General features: G+C 39.0%; 1 long non-coding RNA gene across 1 annotated transcript; it reads left to right on the forward strand.

The window, feature by feature from the left end:
* Positions 1–580: 580 nt before the first annotated feature.
* On the forward strand, positions 581–17,930 carry LOC108640530. Its single transcript, XR_001921240.2, has 3 exons — positions 581–759; positions 11,735–12,057; positions 17,857–17,930. It is a non-coding gene; the product is annotated as an uncharacterized LOC108640530 (long non-coding RNA).
* The last annotated feature ends 783 nt before the right edge of the window (positions 17,931–18,713 follow it).

The following is an 18,713-nucleotide window of genomic DNA, read 5'->3' on the forward strand; positions in this document are numbered from 1 at the left end:
TGCCAGTCAAGTATCACAGTTGGCTGGCTTCACAGACTGTCAAATATGGGTTCGTGTGTTCTGCCATAACAACCCTTTCTTGTCAACTTTATTATGTTTTGCTCTTCCTTTCAATTTTCCCTTAACTGGGAGAAAAAAAAAATTAAAAATTGCTTAGTTATTAAGACATCTCTTTCTATCTTGGAGAGATCCTATAAAAATTTCTCAGGTGACTTTTACTTCCCTGAATACGTCTTGTAGACTGTCCAGTTATCTAGGAGACTGTGGGGAAACGAGCACATTGAGATCAACTTAACACTCTTTAGCCTCTGAAGCTTATAGGTTAAGCAAAAAATATGAGTCCAAAAATATGAGTTAAAAAACATGAGTCAATCCTGATATAGCTAAAACAGAGCCCCACAGTCTTTGGGCCCGTCCAGCTTCTTCATACCTTGACCCAACAAATTTACACCCATAGGGCCACCTCTGTTATTTATAGCGTCTTGTTTTCTTTCATAAGTTTAATTAAAATTATTTGTCAGTAACTACTGTGACTAAACCTTTGTGATAATTCAGACCTTGCAGGCCAAACATATGAAAATGATTGTTTCAGTAAGGTCTCAATAAGTTTGATTAAAACCTGCTACAGTTGAACTTTTTGAGCAGTTTGGTCAGGAGCTGAGTTGGAGAATACTCTGTACTTCTCCTGGAAAGCTGTCATTCCAGTATATAAAGAAGTGGATCATCTCTCTTGGGGATAAAAAAAAAAGAAAAAGAAAGGTAAGTTTCAGCATGACAGTTTTGCCACACTATCTAGTGATCTTACGTTAAAAATAAGCACTTTAAAAATAATTCATGGAATGAGATTGAAACACAAGAGCTGATAGATCCAGTGTTATGAGGAGGGCTGAAAGGAGCAGGTCTCTCTGCAGTCACTTCACCTCATTTCAATTAGGAAGTAAATATTAAAACCACACGAGTAGGTAATTAAAATGTATGCAGTATTTTAAAATGCTTGGGGTGTCCTTATTCTGATATTTCTACAGACAAAATGGATTGCACCAAAAGAAAAAAAAAAGAAAGAAAATAAAGAAAATAATTGTCAAAATGTGCTTTAATGAATGCTGTGGGATTTTTGTTTTCCATGTGATTGCCATTGTTTATCAGTACTTCAGCTCAATTCAACTGCAGAGGAGATAAAATGTTGGTACACTTAATTGTCAAAAACCTTTATCTTTCACTTCCACAGGCATATACTTTTGGTCTACAACTCACTAAATCTGGGTATGGCAGCTTCTCTGAATATTTGATGTGGGTTTGTGATAACTGCAGTACAGAATTTAATTAAGAGGCATAAACTCTACAAATATGTTCAAAATGTCTACAGATCTTCCATTCTTCGTTGGCTTCCCTTGACTTTTCCATCAATTTCTCTTGATCCCTACTTTTTGCAAGGTCTGCAGTTATGATGTTAAAATTCAGAAATAATTATTTCGCTATCTGTTCTGTATTCCATCTCTTAGTTTCATCTTGAAGTAATTTTGCACAGCTGTTATGCCTAAATTTTGGTTGTATGTCTTACATGATTTTTGTTTCTACAGTAGGCAAAATCAATATTTTATTATATCCATGAGATACATCATTAGGATTGCAATTATCCTATTAAGTAAGCTTCAGCTTTGCCTTTAACATACAATATATACAGTAATATTTGTGCTATTAAGTAGCTCTCTGTATCAGAAAACAACACTTTCAGGCTTTATTTTAAGTCTACCTGTACCTGCAAGATCATGCCTACCACGGGATGATGCCAATGTGGTTCTGTTAGGTTTGTGTAGGGAAACACTTTTGACAATAAAGATACCATTTTGTCAGTGTGTTAATGAGAGAAGGAACAGTTTCTGTTGCTGAAAATGCTGGATTAGAGTTCTGGGCTCAGCAGAAGGATTGGTTTTCTACAGAAACGTTATTCAGCTACTCTATGTCACACATTAATCTTTCTTCAATAACAATAATATATATTAATTTTTCCTATTGTATTGATGTAAGATAGATATGAGCAAGTAGAAGGAAGAGGCATAGGACTCACTGCATTATCAAAACTGTCTCCTTCAGAAGGTAGGAGACAAACCTCTTTTAATATCATGATTTTCTTATAGTTAAATTGAACAAGAGATGAGGTAAAAAACCCACACCTGAAATTCATTATACATCTGAGATGTCACTACTTTCTGTATTAGGGTTTTGATCTTTGTCGTTTCATCTATGGGCAGATGTTGCTTTTCCTTGCATGAATGCAAGGCATATTTATGGTGTCTGTTTATGTATTTATTTAGCTGATTAATTGTTTTTAACAACTATTAATTACTCTGGTCCCTGTGCTTGCTTCTTAACAGTGTAAACAAAGCTCTGGAGCTTAATGGAATTCCTCAGGTGCTTAAAACCAAGCATTTTGCATTCATTTCAGGATCAAGTTCTTAGTCCTTTTACTTGTATCCTGATCTAATATAGCAATTTTTGACACTTGAACTCAGCTTCCTTCGCCAGAGAATTTGTGCAGAGTGTATATGTGCTGTGAGGATGTGTTTTTATTGCAACAATAAATCCCTGAAAGAGGAGTTTGTAACGGAAACTCTGACTGCTCTTTAAATGACCATGGAACCAGAAGGCTTGGCAACACTAACAAAAACAAGGGCATATTTTAAAATTAGGCCTACCATTCTTACCTTTATAAGGACTAGAGAAAATTCATTGAAACCTTCAACCAGCAATGCTGACTGTATTGCAGAAACTTGATCCAAGACCTTAGATAAGTCTACATAGTATCAGACAGACAGGGGAACCCTGGACATAAAACAAAGTGCCACAGGAAGTGGCATTGTGATTCAGAAGACGACATTCTTCACCCTGAGTCACTCAGGCCTTGCTGGGGTGCTCTCCTGCAGGTGAATTCCATCAGTGACGTTCCAAGTACTGACCACTGCAGGCTGTAAAATATTGGATAACACTTGTCCCAAGAATAGCAGCATCTATTCTGGCTTTTGGCTATGTTAGAGATTGGGTAATTACTTTAAAGTTCTGGTTGCTTTAATTGCCTATGGTTCTTTTTTCTATACTTCCTTCCCTTTGATCTGTGTCATGCTGCTGGCACTGTTATAATTCTGTTGTGTTTCCAGGGGTGACTGGCTTTGTTTTATGCCCAAGAGGATCTGGGTAGATTTCACTGATTGCTGAGTTGCTGTTTCTGTCATACCTTTTTAGCTTATGACACCATTGAAACAAAAGCTGAGCTGCCTTTCCTGTTTGGAAAGTGCCCAGCCTACTGGGATTCATATACAAGTAAGACTACTGCTAACCTGGGGAAGACTGAAATTTGTGCTATGCCAGTAAATAAAAACAGTCTTGACATAGCATCACAAGCACAAAAAAGCACAAAGTACATAGGGAGAAGGCTCCATTCCCACACAGCAGACATACTGAGCTCGAGTCAGTTATATTTTATTTCAGCCACATTAATTGTCAGCCACATGTATCTACATCAGGAACACTTAGCACATACTCATAAAGAATGAGCAATTACTCTACTCTTGAAGGTTATTTTTAAAATAAGGAAGTTCTTTCTTACAGTTATACAATAATAAGCATTGCAAATAATGTTGAGGACCAAACTAGGTAATAGAAGCACAAATAAACTTAATTCTCCTGAAATTCAGTTGAATCGTTATCTAGAATGCCATAATAACTGATTTTATTTCTTTTCAGTGGAAACTACTTAATCAAATGCAAATATTAGAATGACTCTGAGGCTCAGAAACCACACACCAAATATCTGGTTTCAGTAGATTTTTATGGTGGCTTATAATGGAAATGCTGATAGAACTTCAGCCATTGCCTTGATACCAAATGCAGCTATAATTCCAAATTAACATGCCTTATGTTATCTGCTAGCTCAGCTACTTGCTTTGCATTCATTATGATATAAGAAATGCTGGTCCCTTGGTCATTTAGTAATTTTGATGTCTGCAAGTGGATGCTTTGCATTTTTCTTCTATTGAAAACATATAGCAGAAAATACTCTTTTACTTATCTGTTAGAAACCGGATCTCAGTAAATACTGTGTTTTCACTTGGTTCTGTTGATTTCAAAGAACTGAGAATACACAGTGACTCACAAGACATGTTGGCACCTGGCAGAATCATGTTCTAGTCAATCTGTGTGGTGCTTGGTTGTTTCAGTTGGCAAAGAGTCATGCAGATATTGCGTTTTATTGTATTATACATTCCAATCCAAGTGTTTTTGCAAACCTTGAAGTTTGCTTTAAGTTCCAGATCCAAGTGTTTTTGAAGAATTAGTGTAAAAATCCTTCAGGGTACTACATTTCTTGACTTTAAAAATGAAAATATGCTAACTGTAAATTTCATAAAATTGTGGTGAAGGAAAATGAAGCAGTGTTATTAAGGTTGCAACTCAGAGCAGGTTCAGAATCTCTATGAGTTTTAATGGACCTTTAATACACATGCTGCTGAGCTAGAGGTCTATTTCTAAGCCCCAAACACAAGGCATTTAATGTAAAAACTAAAAGAAACCCAGCTGATATTGCCATAATCAGCAATTATTTTACTCAGTTGTTAAGTAAGGCACCGGCCTGCCTGCCCTTGGCTTTCTCCAGAATTTCCACTAAAGACAATAGCCTATTTAAACACTCAGCAAGTATATCCTCTTGCTTTATTTCCTTGGTTATTTTTGAATATTAACAGCCTTCTTATGCATGTACCTATGTACTTATACGTGTCCTTTTAATACCTTAATCTGAACCGGTTTTAGTGTCCTTTGTCAACTACTGAACAGCTATCTAGTTGCTGATTTTGTGCAAAGATTACAAAGGAAGCAGATGAAAGTAGATCTAAAGGCAAGAACTTGAGAAAAGCCTTAAGAATGTATTAAGAAATGCCAAATTTTAAAATGAAACCTGAGTTTCAGTTATATCTTTTTTGGAGGTGTGGCTTGCCCTCATTACAGAGCTGATTTCAGTTATTCTTTTAGAGTTGACTTTAAACCCAAATCTATATATCTCTACATTATACATGATGGTGCTTTTAACTTGAGATATTGATCTACCAGAGAGATTAATCTAAGCTTCAGCTAACACAACTCTTCAGTTATTAACAGGATTCAAGCTGCCTCCTCTTCTTTGCTCTTAGTCTTTAAATGCCTGTCCAAAACTTCCCTCTTGCTCTAGAAGAGTCTGGAGGTTACCTCTCAATTCACACAGCAGCATTTCAGACCCCATTTCAGCTATTCAGAGACTGAGGACAAGTGCTGTCCAAAGAAGGGTGACATGTCCAGAGAAGGGCAATGGAGCTGTTGTAGGGTCTGGAGCACAAGTCTTATGAGGAGCAGCTGGGAGAGCTGGGGTTGTTTAGTCCAGAGAAAAGGAGGCTCAAGAGGACATTATTGCTCTACAACTTCCTGAGAGGAGGTTGTAGTGAGGTAGAGTTTGTTCTCTTCTCCCAAGTAATAAGTGACAGGAAAGAGGAAATGTCCTCAAGTTGTACCAGTGGGGGAGTTAGATTGGATATTAGGAAAAATTTCTTTGCTGAAAGGGTGGTCAGGCATTTGAATAGGCTGCCCAAGGAAATGGTGAAATTACCATCCCTGGAAGTGTTCACAAGATGTGTTGGTGTGGCACTTGGGCGCGTGGTTTAGCAGTGAACACAGTGGTGCTGGATTAGTGGTTGGGGTCGATGATCTTAGAGGTCATTTCCAACCTTAGCGATTCTGTGATTCTACTGCAGCTCCAAAAGGCTTTACACCACACACAAGTGACTCCTGTCCAAACTAAGTAGTTTAGGTGTCACTTCACAGTATGGCCACCTCCACTAGCAGGAGGCTAAATTGAACTTAGGTAACAGAACACTAAAGTAAGTTGTTCTCCTGTATTCTTCAAAGTGTTACTGAAAGTTAGTTTGACTTACGTCCTTCTGTGCTTTTGAATACCTATAAGAAACAGACCTCAGCTCATTTTCTGCATTCATTTGTGCTTGATAAAAATTCAATATTTTTCAAAAGCAACCTCCAAATGAAGAAGGGACAGAGGAAAGTATGTATGCCAGGGCCTCATCTACAGGTTGCATATTAAACAGTTTCTAAATGAAAAAGTTGTTTGCTGTGCTATAAAATAAAGTCATCTTTCTGCAGACCTACAGCCCACCGGAACAAGGGGACAGGATGGAGTGTGCCTTTTCCAGTATTCCCCACCCACTGACCCAGAGCATGAAACCCACAGAGTTCTTGGAACTGCAAACAGTGTTTGAATTCAGACTAAAACTGGAAAACAGAAACTGGCCTTTTTTTTTTTTTTGAGTCACATCAGTCAATGCTATTTACAAAATCGGTTTATGGAGACCACAGGTGGACACTCTGACTCATTACACATGAATACTAAATATATCCAAGACAATCTTGGAAAATCCCATAAAGAAAGAGGGAATAGCCGTCTGATTTTTATATTTATAACGTCGGGTTTTGGATGCCAGTAATGGAAATGACATTGTTTTCACAAAAAGCAGGTGAGGGACAGTAAGGGACTGAATGATTGCCAGGCCACGTGTGGCTGGAAGGAGAAGGCAGCTCTAAGCTAGACATGGGGATGGGTTTGTCATGCTGCCGTAGGTTGCCGTTTGCATTTGTGGCAGGCTGTGGTGAGGTTAGCAATGCATTCCACAATTGTCAGGAGTTAAGCAAATGTTATGTCCATCCACCAGGGTGAAAAGCACACCTGCCCAGGAAGCCAATGTAAAATTCGGTACTGTCTCAGCCCTACGTCAGTGCTACATGGAGAATCTGAGTAGTACTTACGACCTCATATCCTGCCGCATATTTTAGTCTCTCTGATCTTGAAAACCAGAGAGGTCCAAGGTCTGTAATATATACAGGAAAACAGATAATGGATCCCTTTATGTTGTCATCACTGAATTCTGTTTTGATGGATGTTTCAGTGCCAAGGCTTCTCTTATTCTCACTGCTGAAGGAGAGCTATTGCTGGACACCCTGCAGTCCCTCACTGAGCCGTGAGAAACTTACCAGTGTAAAACTGAAACAAGCTGCAGCAGTTGTACCATGAAAGCTTACTTTATATGTAAGCTGAGAAACAGTAGCTTCTGTTAGGAGGAGCTAACTGAGGAATAAATCAGTGATTCTAACCTATTACCTTTCCTGAATGACCAGTAAAGTAAATAAACTCGATGCCAGAAGGAAATTTTTTTACTTATAGATCACCCAAACCTGTAAGCTATTTCCCAAGCCAAATTTTGTCAAGGTAGTGCAGAACAGTTCCTCACTATTCCCCTCTTGGAAACATCCCTAGGATTAGAAAGAACTTCTCTGTCCCTGCTTTCTTGTTGGAAATCGCAATATGTGCATGTCTGTGAGCATAAACACAGTGAGAAACTACTGATGCAAAGTCAAATGAAGTAGTCACAGTTGTTCTGGTCAAATCTGTACAGCAGATGTGGTATCACTTTTTTGGGAAGGCAGTTTGTATCAAGTGGTTCATTAGTTGAGCCAATGTAATGGGAATTTATTTGTGGACTTAAGATCTGCTAATTTAGCTTGGCTTGCTGATTCTTTAGCAAAATAGACACAACTTCAGAAAAGTCACTCTCCTGGTAACCTGAATGACTAAAGTTCCGGAGCTGGAGGTGGAAATACCCAACTAACCTATCTGCTTGGCTCACTGCAGTCAGTCTCTAATGAGCTCTCCATTTATTCTGTGTGTCTCTGTAATGCTTCTGCCAGCCTGCGGCTAAAGTGCTTCTAATGGCAATTTCTGTTTCTTCACTACTTTCAAAGGAGTTGATTCTTCAGCGTATTGTGCTCGTTTTCATCCATTCAACTTTAATACTATCTACTGCAGTAGACTTAAACCAAAATGAAATATTTCTTGAAATGTTCAGGATGTTGTTGTTGTTGTCTGTTGAATTTAACTCCTTACCAGTGCAGAAGATACAAACAACACAGTGGAAATGGAAAAGTTTATTGCAAAACCAGAGGGATGGCAAAGTAGTATCCCTTTTTTTTTTTTCCCCTGGAAGAATGAGCTTCTTTGTTTCAACCTTAGGTCCAGAAATTTTTACAAACTCCCTGTCTGCAAATCTTGGTTCTGCGTTGATCATCATAGTCATATGAAATTATTTAACAGATATCTTGTTGCCAAGGTCACATGAAATCATTTAATAAGAACTTGAAAGTGAAGTTGTAAGCTCATCTCTCATTGAAACACTGTTTTGGCTTAAAAGAACCTGCTGAGTTGTAAGAATAAACAGGACTGGGCATTTTCCCAGTAATAAGATGGCAATAACAGGAAAGAATGCTTGGCTATGTTATATGGTAAGTGAACAATGCATCCATGAATTTTATATATTTATATTCTTAAACATTTCATGGTGACTTAGTTCTGTATCTTGTTTGAAATTACCCAGTGCAGGAAAATCATGTAGGTGGTCTGCAGCCATCACTAAGACTTTTATAAGTACCCCCAACAAAAGTAAAGGGAAATGTAAGTCTTTTTGTGGGGAGGAGATGGAAAGGAAACTGTTTGGGGGTAAAGAGTGATTTTATGAGCCTAACTATGTTTCATTTAAAGCTTTGTAATGGCTCTTCATTTCCACTCAGTGCACATTTCGGTCTCTGTTACAAAGAAGCAGCACTCCCAGAAGATTTGCTCTCTTTCATGAGGTAAAAGGTCAAAAGACAAAAAAAGTTTGAATGTTTTCATACTGAATAGTTTAAAGCTAATCCCTACTTCAGAAGCAGAGCTCTCTCACTGCTAAGGTAACAACTATAGGTCTCCTCATTGCTGTCTCTCTGGACTCATGGATCTCAAATTCAAATTACGGTGTCCCGATCTCAACAAGAAGGAATACTGTACTACTCACTCAGAGTGCCACTAACCTCATGGTTAGGCTCTCTCCTGTGAAGCAAGACCCATGGCCTTGGGCTCTGTCACCCTAAAAGGTCCATATGCCAGCTCTCCTACTTGAGCAAGTACCATAACCTCAGGGTTACTGTGCAGGTCGCCTCTTCCCACCATTTTTAAATGAAGGTGGCTGTGGCTGCAGGTGTCAGTGCACTCCCCTTGTGTTGTGAGCACACTCAAGGAATCAAGCAGTTTATGGCTGCAGTTTCCTTTTGTATGAATCCCAAACAGCCCTGGGCAGGAGAATGGCTTCTAAATACTGAGCTCTGGCAAGGTAACAGTTCTTGTGAGCAGAAGTAACAACTGGAGGTGCTCATCCAGCCATAGGTATGGATTAAATGCAGTTTTTCTCATCATTTAATTGCATTTTAGGATTTTAATTGCTACTAAAACAGAAAACTATTTACAGGACTTGTGAGGACCAGAGTTCATCTAAGTGAGTAAGAATGTTCTGTATTTTAATGAAAAAGGGAGGAGATCTTTCAAGAAAGATTCAAACCTGTTCTTGTATTAAAGGCAATTGCTCTTTGACTGCTCTGGCTGCTCTGCATCCTTCAAAGGAGACCACACTGTGTCAGCTAAATGATTGAAAAAATAGATTTTTTTACCAGACAGTGTAGAGTTGGACTCTCCAAACAGTTTTAAACAAAGTTGAGACACCACAAAACTTCAATTCAGTATGAATTATTCTTTGTACTGCTTCCACTAAGGAAAAACGCATGAAGCATTTCCTGTGCTGGACACAAAAAATTCTTCCCACTTTTACTGCAAGGGATTTGTGTTTCATTCAAAGACTTTACTTTTTAAACCAAAAATTTTCCTGCTAGACACTGTGTATGTGTTTGCTGTGTTTGTGTGAGGGAGCAGCTCCTGCTCAGGCTGGAATGACACCCTCCTTTTTCCCTTGTCTCTACTTCGATGACTGGTCTCAACCCATGAATCAGGAAAAAGACATACTACCAAAAAGCAAAGAGAGTGTGTGCGTAACTCATGAACACTAAATTCCAGAAATTCCCTCAGCTTAAATCCAAGTTCCAGTGGTAATGACAAGAAACTAGCACAGCCAAAGGCAGCACCTAAGGACCAGGAAATGAACTGATCAGATCTCTTGTCCCGTACTGACCCTCTAAGGCAGCTATTAAATATTGTCAGACGGAAATTCCCAGGGACAGGGCCTGATTCACTATTTCCCAGAGTATACTGCTGTCTCATAAGTGGAATATAATAGCATAATGCTGTTTGTTCTCACACAACCTACTGAACACTAGCTTCTTGGGCATACTGAACAGAGTTATTTACTCAGCTTATCGATTACACTGGAGAAATGCAATACTTCTTCAATCTAGTGCAAAGCAGTGGGTTTATATGTTTGCACGTGCTGTAGTCAGCAATGATTAGTAGCTTACATATCTCAGCAGTTTCTTTTTTCTTCCTTAAATTTTAAATAAAATGCAATGCAGATTTAGTACTCTGATCTGTGTTCTTTCCTTTTACTCACCTCATTTCTCAGATCTCATTCACAAACTTCCCTTCTTCTGTCACCAGAAAAATTATGTCAATATTCCACACCACCTGATGCATCCTCTTACTGTTTTATCCAAAGAACAGAGAAAACATATATAAAGTACTAACCAAAGTGTGTTGGGCCTGGAAACAACATAATTTGCAAAACATATTGTCTTTATTTTAAGTTACAAGAATTGTCTCAAAGTTAAAAGCCTGGGTGTGTGCAATGATCTCACACACCAGATGTTGCCTCTAACGTACAAATATTGAAGGAACTTTGGCAATGTGTTATTTTTCCTGAGTATTGGAAAGAGAAGAATCATTAAAAAGTCTGAATTTAAGACCTCATTAGGGTTTTCATGTAAGGGAGGTATTATAGAGAACATGGAGAACACCGGGAAAGCTGAAAATTTGAATCTGAGATACTATCTGCACTGACTAAAAAAAAACAAACAGGGAAAACCCAAACCTCTTAAAATAGAGTGGAATGCATGTTTGTGTTTATTTATCTCTTCAGTTCCATAGTTCCATGGAATGCAGTTCTAAGTAGTTGATTCACAATTAAGAGAGTCTTCAACTGAAATGATTGAAGGTCCATTCAGTTTCTTTACTGGAAAGCCCTGTCATCCATCAAAACTTTGCCCATGAAAGGAAAACAGTGTTGCAGTTCCAGTGTGAATTCCACTGTGTAATGAATTTAAATCCCCACCAGTTGCTGGGAAAGTTTAACCTTGGGATACTTTGTTCAATACTTTTCTAGCAGATAATGAATGCCTGAAGAGAAACATTTGATACTATTCAGTCTCAACATCCTTAATAGCAAATTCACTGTGGTGTGATATACCTGTGGTGAATGTAGGAAACCAGAAAAAAGGGGCCACAATTACCCATCCACTTCGTAGTTGTGGCCATTGGCAAGAACTTGCAATGGCTACAGAAATAGTGCCAACCATTCTTGGAAGAAACACCAAGACAGAGGGCAATTAATACAGCTTGTTTATTTTCTGGCAGCCTACAATACATATTGGGCCACTGAGGGAGAGCCAGAGGCTGCTTTAATCTTCAAGAATTAGCAATAACATGCTGTGTCAGAATTTTAGAGGTTGGACTGAATCCACGTTAGCTTTACTGCTCTTACAAAACATTGAGACCGCATGGATGGTAGTATTTTCCTGTGCATTCATAAATGCCACTCAGATTCTGACAATGACCATCTTATTTATTTCAATTTATTTTATTTCATTATTTCATATTTTATTGTTTTCCTCACAGAGTTATTTACCCTCTGCTCAAGTCTGCCCCCTGAATTTCCTGTGACTGACGAACACATTTCCTTCTATCTTCTGCCTCTGACTGGAAGAAACAGCCTCAAAAGATCAAGAAACAGATGGACTGTTCTTGGTGTTTCTCTCACAAATGAAGGTCTAGTTGCCAGTGGCTTTAGTTTCATTGGAAGAGGCAGCTGCTATGATACAGCAAAGTGGGAAGATTAAACGATTTGGGGCCAGTGAGTTCACCCAGGAGAGAAGGGGTGGAGAAGACAGTGTCTAGGCACAGTGAGTCACTTGTGTTGCGAGAGCAAGTGCCTGGACAAGGTAGGTACAGACTAGCACAGAAATTACTAAAACAAATGGCCCTTGAAACATGATTTGGAGCAGAGCCTAGAGCATATCTGCAGCACACATGAGATAAATCCTAGAAATGGTAGGAAGGGATGTCAGACTGGAACAAAAGCTGAATCTTACTTTAAAGTGCCCAAAATGGATCAAAAGACCCACTAGAAAAATTCACTGAGTACTAAGAATGACTAATGCTACATGACTTCTGAGAAACTTAGTATCTGATAGTGCCCATAGGACATGCCCATGCAGAGGACATGCCTTGCTTAGATAAAAGTACTGTGATGTATGTAAGAGCCTCAGCCATCCTTGAGCGTGCTTCCTGATTCCCAAGAAGGGAATGGTGTAGCCAAGCAAAAGATTGTTGTTCCAGATGTGCATCTGGGTTTCCCTCAGCCTCTCACAGCCTCCCCTGAACAAAGGGTCCATTAGAACATGCTCCCCTGCCATTGCAAAGCTGATCTTAGGATTTAAGCATATTAATTTTATGGCAATAAGAGCCCACAAGTGTATTCCCCTGTGCTTCCTCACCTGGTCAGCATGAACACTTCTCCCGCTTTCTTATACTGAATAGATCCCACACTCAGCCCTGCATTTTAAGCTCCTTGAAAATCTGAACTTTGCTACTTCCCTCATACCTAATCAAGTATTTCAAACCTGTTCTGCTCCTACTTACTTATTCTTAGAACTGGTAGGTAAGGACCATCATGGAGTCAGGAAAAGAAGCTCTACTAGGAGATATATTTTTTTTCTCTGTTTCCCTAAAAAGGCCTCCGGTCAGTTTTAGGAGAAAGGGATTTTCTGTTTGTAAGCCTTCTTCCTGGTGTTACTGGCAAAAACAAGGGACGGGTTTAAATAGCTCCTGGGCGGATCTTCCTTTGCAACCAACATCCCCAGCTCAAGCTTTCCTGCAGACTGTGTGTCCTCCTGATGTGCCCCCAATACACAACACATCTTTGCCACCAAGTCCAAGAATTTATAGGAGACTGCTGGAACTGCATTCAGAGGAAAAGGCACAGAGGCTTAGTGGTAGAAAACAGCAATATAACTATACAAAAGAAAAATAAAAAACTCTTACCTGGTAACTCTACCAAGAGTTTGTTAATTTGGTTTCCTGTCTACTGGTGTAAACACCCAATAGCAAATGTCCCCTAACCACACAGCTTCATCCCTCCGCCTCTGCTAACCCTCTCTCCCGATGTGGTGGCACTGAGTATAACACGCCTAAAGTCTCCAGGTGTACTTCAAAAGCCTGTCCCTAAACCTGGTTCTTTTCTGAGACTTTCATAACTATTGCAGCTCTTGTGATTTCAGTGTCAGTTGATGGGGAGAAGAAGTTGAAGAATTTATTCAGGACAGCAGCTGTTCCCTAGAAAGGACCCTGAGAAACCACTGGAGACCTTCTGCTGTCTCCAGATAGAATTAACTGTAGCTGACAAAGGTTTTTGTAACCTCTTCTTATACAACCCTAGTGACACTGAAGACATAGCTTCTTCACACAGCCTCTTCCAGTATTTAATTGTCTTCCAAGCTGAAAGTATTTGTCCAGGGTTCAGCCTACAGCTCTCTTGCTGTTTTTTAACTTGATTTCTTCCTCTTCTGTGCTCAGTGTGGGTATACAATGGCTAATTTTGCTGCTGCTGTTTTAAAAGTCTTGTCCCTTTCTTCAGACTAAGTCATCCCAGTTCTTTCAGTTTTTGTTTTGCATAATCTTCATTCCTCCCTCTTTCATTTGTCCATTTGCTTTCTGGTTTAGGGTAGATAAATAGCTATAAAAATGCTCAAAATGACCCTTGGGGGATTCTAAATAAAACCCTTGTAATCTCTGTAGTCATCAGCTCCTTTATTCATACTAATAAGGCAGGATGAAGTATGGGTAAATAAACAACCCCAAGGCACAGCTAATACAAAGCAAGTATAAAGCAAAAGGTAAGTCTCTGTTTTGTAGCTCTGGAGCTGTTTTAGCTGTACAGCTATTACAGTAAACAGATTTCCACAGGGAGATACAGCAATTCTGAAATACAGTAAGAGAACCTGAATCAGAAAGAATTTCTTTGTGGAAAGGGTTGTTAAGCATTGGAATGAACTGCCTGGGGGTGTTGTGAACTCACCATCCCTGGAGACGTTCAAGAAATGAGTGGATGTGGCACTTAGTGCTATGGTTTAGTTGACAAGGTGGTGATCAGTCAAAGGTTGGACTTGATGATCTTGGAGGTCTTTTCCACCCTAAATGATTCTGTAATTCTGTGGTTCTCTCTGGCACTTGGCCATGCTCAAGAGTGAGGGAAAACTGGGGCTCAGTGGACCCAAAGATGACTACTATTAAATGCCATTCTTCATTCCTTTTATCTCAGAGCTTTTGTTCATACACAGTAGTGGATGGCTCTATGACATGTACCCATCAGGGATAGCTCTGTGTCCTCTAGAGCAACAGACCCAAAACTTTATTGGCCCATGACAATACTGACTGAAAATACATTCTGGAGCAACATCATTTATTCTCCTTATCAGCTTGAGTTATGGTATTAACAGTCATGCCTGGCTACACATCACGCTGGAAGTTGGAGTCTGCAATACTGTCCATAAACCACTTCTCCAAAGCTTCAGGCTACAGAGCTTACACATCGTTTTCTAGGATTGCACGTTCTTCTGAAGCTGTTTTCTGTAATGTTAGGTTTAGACACTGGCATAAATATACGTATTTGGCAAGGTGTGTTTCTGGTTAAGGTTCTGAAGATGCATGATGTAAAGAATTGAATGCTTTCCAATCCCAAATATGTAAAATGTACCATACTTTATTTAGCATAGCTGTGGACAGGAAGAAAGAAGATTTACCAGCAGACTGAGTGAATCAAAATGCCAGGGTAGTTTTTGACGAACATTATTTAACTTGCTTATATGCATTTTCAAAGTAGTATAAGAAATGCAAACTGATAGTATTTCAGTGTAACCTTCTATTAGGGAAACATTTACCATTTCAGCCCAGAGTACATGGGTAACAGGATAGCCTTGTAAGCAAGATGTGTATCTGAATAAGTCATAAGCCTCTTACACCAGCATACGGATCAGAGAGGGTACAGATCTGTGGATTTCCCTTTGGATCTGTGAATTTTCTACAAGTGCATCTCTTTCTGTTTGCCACCATCAGATCTCAGTGGAATGGAAATTTGAGGTTTGTGATAGTCCCTAAAGTGGGCCTCATCTGGTAAATTTCCCAGACACTTAATCCACTTGAGTCTTTTGAGAGGAATTAAAGAGGTATGCTAGCTTAGCCTGTCTGAATCTTCTTGTGTAGACATGTACCAAGCAGATATTTACCCTCTTTTGGTCTATACAACAATATTAATTGTCATAAACTTTTCTTGTCCTGGGTTTTGTTTTTGTTTTATTTTGGTTTTTTTTTGGTTTTGTTTTTGGTTTTTTTGTTTGTTTTTGTTTTTTGGGGGGGGTTTTGTTTGGTTTGGTTTTTTGGGGGGATTTTTTGTTTGGTTTGGTTTGGTTTGGTTTTGGTTGTTTTGTTTTGGTTTGGTTTGGTTTTTGTTTGGTTGGTTGGTTTGGTTTGGTTTGGTTTGGTTTGGTTTCTGATGCAATTGCCTTGGGAAGGGACAGAGGGACATGTTCAAGTGATCTTTTGGATATGATTCTCTGTGTGAGCTCTTGAAGACCAGAAAACTCTTACAGAGAAATAGAGGAGTAAAAAAATGTATACAGCATATTTTTATTCTACCTTTATTCTGACATTTTAAAATTGCTTAGCATGACATGCAACATTGGCACCAGCCAGAGACAGAGGCAGGCCTGGACTTCCACTTTCTCCAGGACACTCAAGAGAAGTAAAATCCAGTATGTGCACAGAGGGATGTATCTGGTTGACTGTGATAGACATGAGAGGTTTTCATCCCAGAGACCAACTGGAAACCAGAATTACTCTGCTGCCATTCACCCTATTACAGTGTTATAACCTGACCCAAAATAAAGTAATTTGAAATGTATTGAATAGTCACATTTGGTATCCAAGTAATTTTTTAGCTTTAGTATGGCCAAACCAAAATATCCCAGTCCAATTTTGAGAAAATGGGTAAGCCATATAATTTCCAGTGTGTTAAGTGTGAAGTTCCCCTTTCAGTGCAATAACTTCAGGAGTTTACCATCCTATATGGGAATAGAAGCTTATTTAACATTATACTGTCATGACTACACCCAAAACTATTAAAAAATAGCATTGTGGAGACAAAACCATTATGTTTTTTTTAGAAAGTCTCCATTAAAAAAAATCCTTTGAGTAACAACTGTTTGGGTGATCCATCTGTAAAATTAAGATGTCAATAAGGCTACAAAATGATGACTGAAAGACAGATGTCTTTCAGTAAGAAGTGAAGGGAAAACATGCAAACACTTATGAATGACAGAGATTTAACCTTCACAATCTGCCAAAGGAGAGAAATTATCTTTTTTAAAATTTTCACACTGTCTTGGAGGATTTTATTGTAACGGAATATAACTTACTGGCAGTAATCAGGTGAAATTTGTGTTATGCAGGACACAAGGCTACATGACCTAATGGTCTGTTCTGGCCTACAGTTTGTTTAAATATGACTAATTATTTTATGCAATTTTTTTCCAATGTAACATAGTTTAGCAGTTAGTCAAAATGTAATTTGGTTATTCCTAGTAAGCAAGTGATAGATAAATGTGGGTAATGTTTACTTGAAGATTTCAATGGTCTACATATCTTCATGTGGTTTCTTTCATGGTTTTGCACATGAAGGACTCCACAGAATGTGAGACATGACTGAGCTCTTGGTCTGAGGTTATGCGGTATTATATCCAGTTCTTACAAAAAAAATACAAAGCTGCTCTGAGTAGCCTGTAGGAGTACTTTTCTAGGGAGATCATCACATGGGGTCTTCTTGTTTAATGCTATGTTTTTCATTGTGAAATTTCAACTGATCATGAAGACAGAAAAAGGTCATTATCAACTGGCAGAGAATGTGCATGGAGGGCACAGAGGATCAACAGCAGCTCTGATCTTGGGGTTAGTTCAGTAGCTGCCCTGGGCCTTGCATGCACTGGATATGCTAGGAATGCTGGATATGTTCCATACTGCTCAACAGCTACCAAGGATGTGTAGGAAGCTTGATTTGCTCTCAGTCAGTTTGTACCTATTTCCTTTATGCATGGTCAGGAGATTACTCATTTGGAGGAGAAAAATGTTCCAGGAATTTGGAACTGACTTGCACTTAAACTAGAAAAGTTCTTTCTGTACCTCCTGCTCAGTGGCACTCAGGACTTCTCCAGCGGGGGAAGTATGTTGTGTAGAACAGTTCATCTGGAGAATGGATGAGCTTACAAAGCTGGTTGGAAAACGGAGACACTGAACTTGCATCTTGCATCACGCTTTCCCCTCATGCTTCATTACTTCCATGTCTGACATTAATGGGCTATGTTTTCAGTGTTTTAATCACATTTATTGTGGCAGGAGTGGTACCTGTTACAAGTATGGCTTTCAGTGGAATACATAAAGAGAAGAGATCAGCATATAGCAGCCTAAAAATATTCTTTTTGTATTTTTAGTATATTATGAGATCATATTCATCCATAAAACCATGAGAGGGCAGCATTCTCTCTATCATTCATATTCTCTTTCTGGTGGAAAATAAAGAGATACTTTCTTTAACATTCATCTCATAAACCACAGAGAAGTGTTATATATAATTCAGAGCTTGGTTCAATATTCTTTGTAATCAATATGAATGTTTCCCTTGATTTAAACAGGTGTTGGACTGGGGCTTCAGTTGTTCAAAATGACATCAGGAAGAATTGTCTACATAATTTAAATCAGAAGATACCAAAAATAAGCAGTCAGGAAATTATTTTGGTGGCGGTTAACCATTGGAACAAAATACCAAGAATACTGGTGTATTTTCCACTTCTTTGTGTCTTTGAATTCAGACTCAGTGTCCCTTTGGAAAAAGTGGATAAAAGCTGCTGGGTTCAATACTGAGGTAACAGAGTAATATTTTGTGAACTGCATGGCATAAAAGAGAAGCTAATGCTTTGTGTACAAAGACAGGGTAAGCCCCACATATTTTAATGCTGTCTGTAATTATTCAGTGAAACCTTAATGTTTCAGTGAGGGATCTTACAATCAAAATGGATGAGGAGCAGTGGTCATAAACTAAAACACAAGAATTTCCACCTCAACGCAAGGGAGAACTTCTTAACCTTGAGGGTGGCAGAGCACTGAAACAGGCTGCCCAGGCAGGTCATGGAGTCTCCCTCTCTGGAGACATTCAGAATCCACCTGGATGAGTTGCTGTGTCACCTGCTCTAGTTAACCCTGCCTTGGCAGAATTGGACTAGGTGATCTGCAGAGGTCCCTTCCAACCCTAACTATTCCAAGATTCTGTGATTTCCCCAAGCAGGGGTAAGACTAGATGACCTTTAAAGGTCCTTTCCAACACAAACTATGATCCTGTGATTGTCTCTAAGTCAGCTCAGAGCATTTGCATCATCTGTACTGCACAGGCAGTCAGGTTTGCTAAGCAAAATGATCTCCTCAACTCTGGAATCCATTAATGTGGCCAATACAATTAATCTAGCCAACAGTTTCAGTGCAAAATGTTACGGCT

Source organism: Manacus vitellinus, unplaced genomic scaffold (genome assembly GCF_001715985.3).
Source record: "Manacus vitellinus isolate BGI_N305 unplaced genomic scaffold, ASM171598v3 scaffold_1_pilon, whole genome shotgun sequence".
Taxonomy (NCBI): domain Eukaryota; kingdom Metazoa; phylum Chordata; class Aves; order Passeriformes; family Pipridae; genus Manacus; species Manacus vitellinus.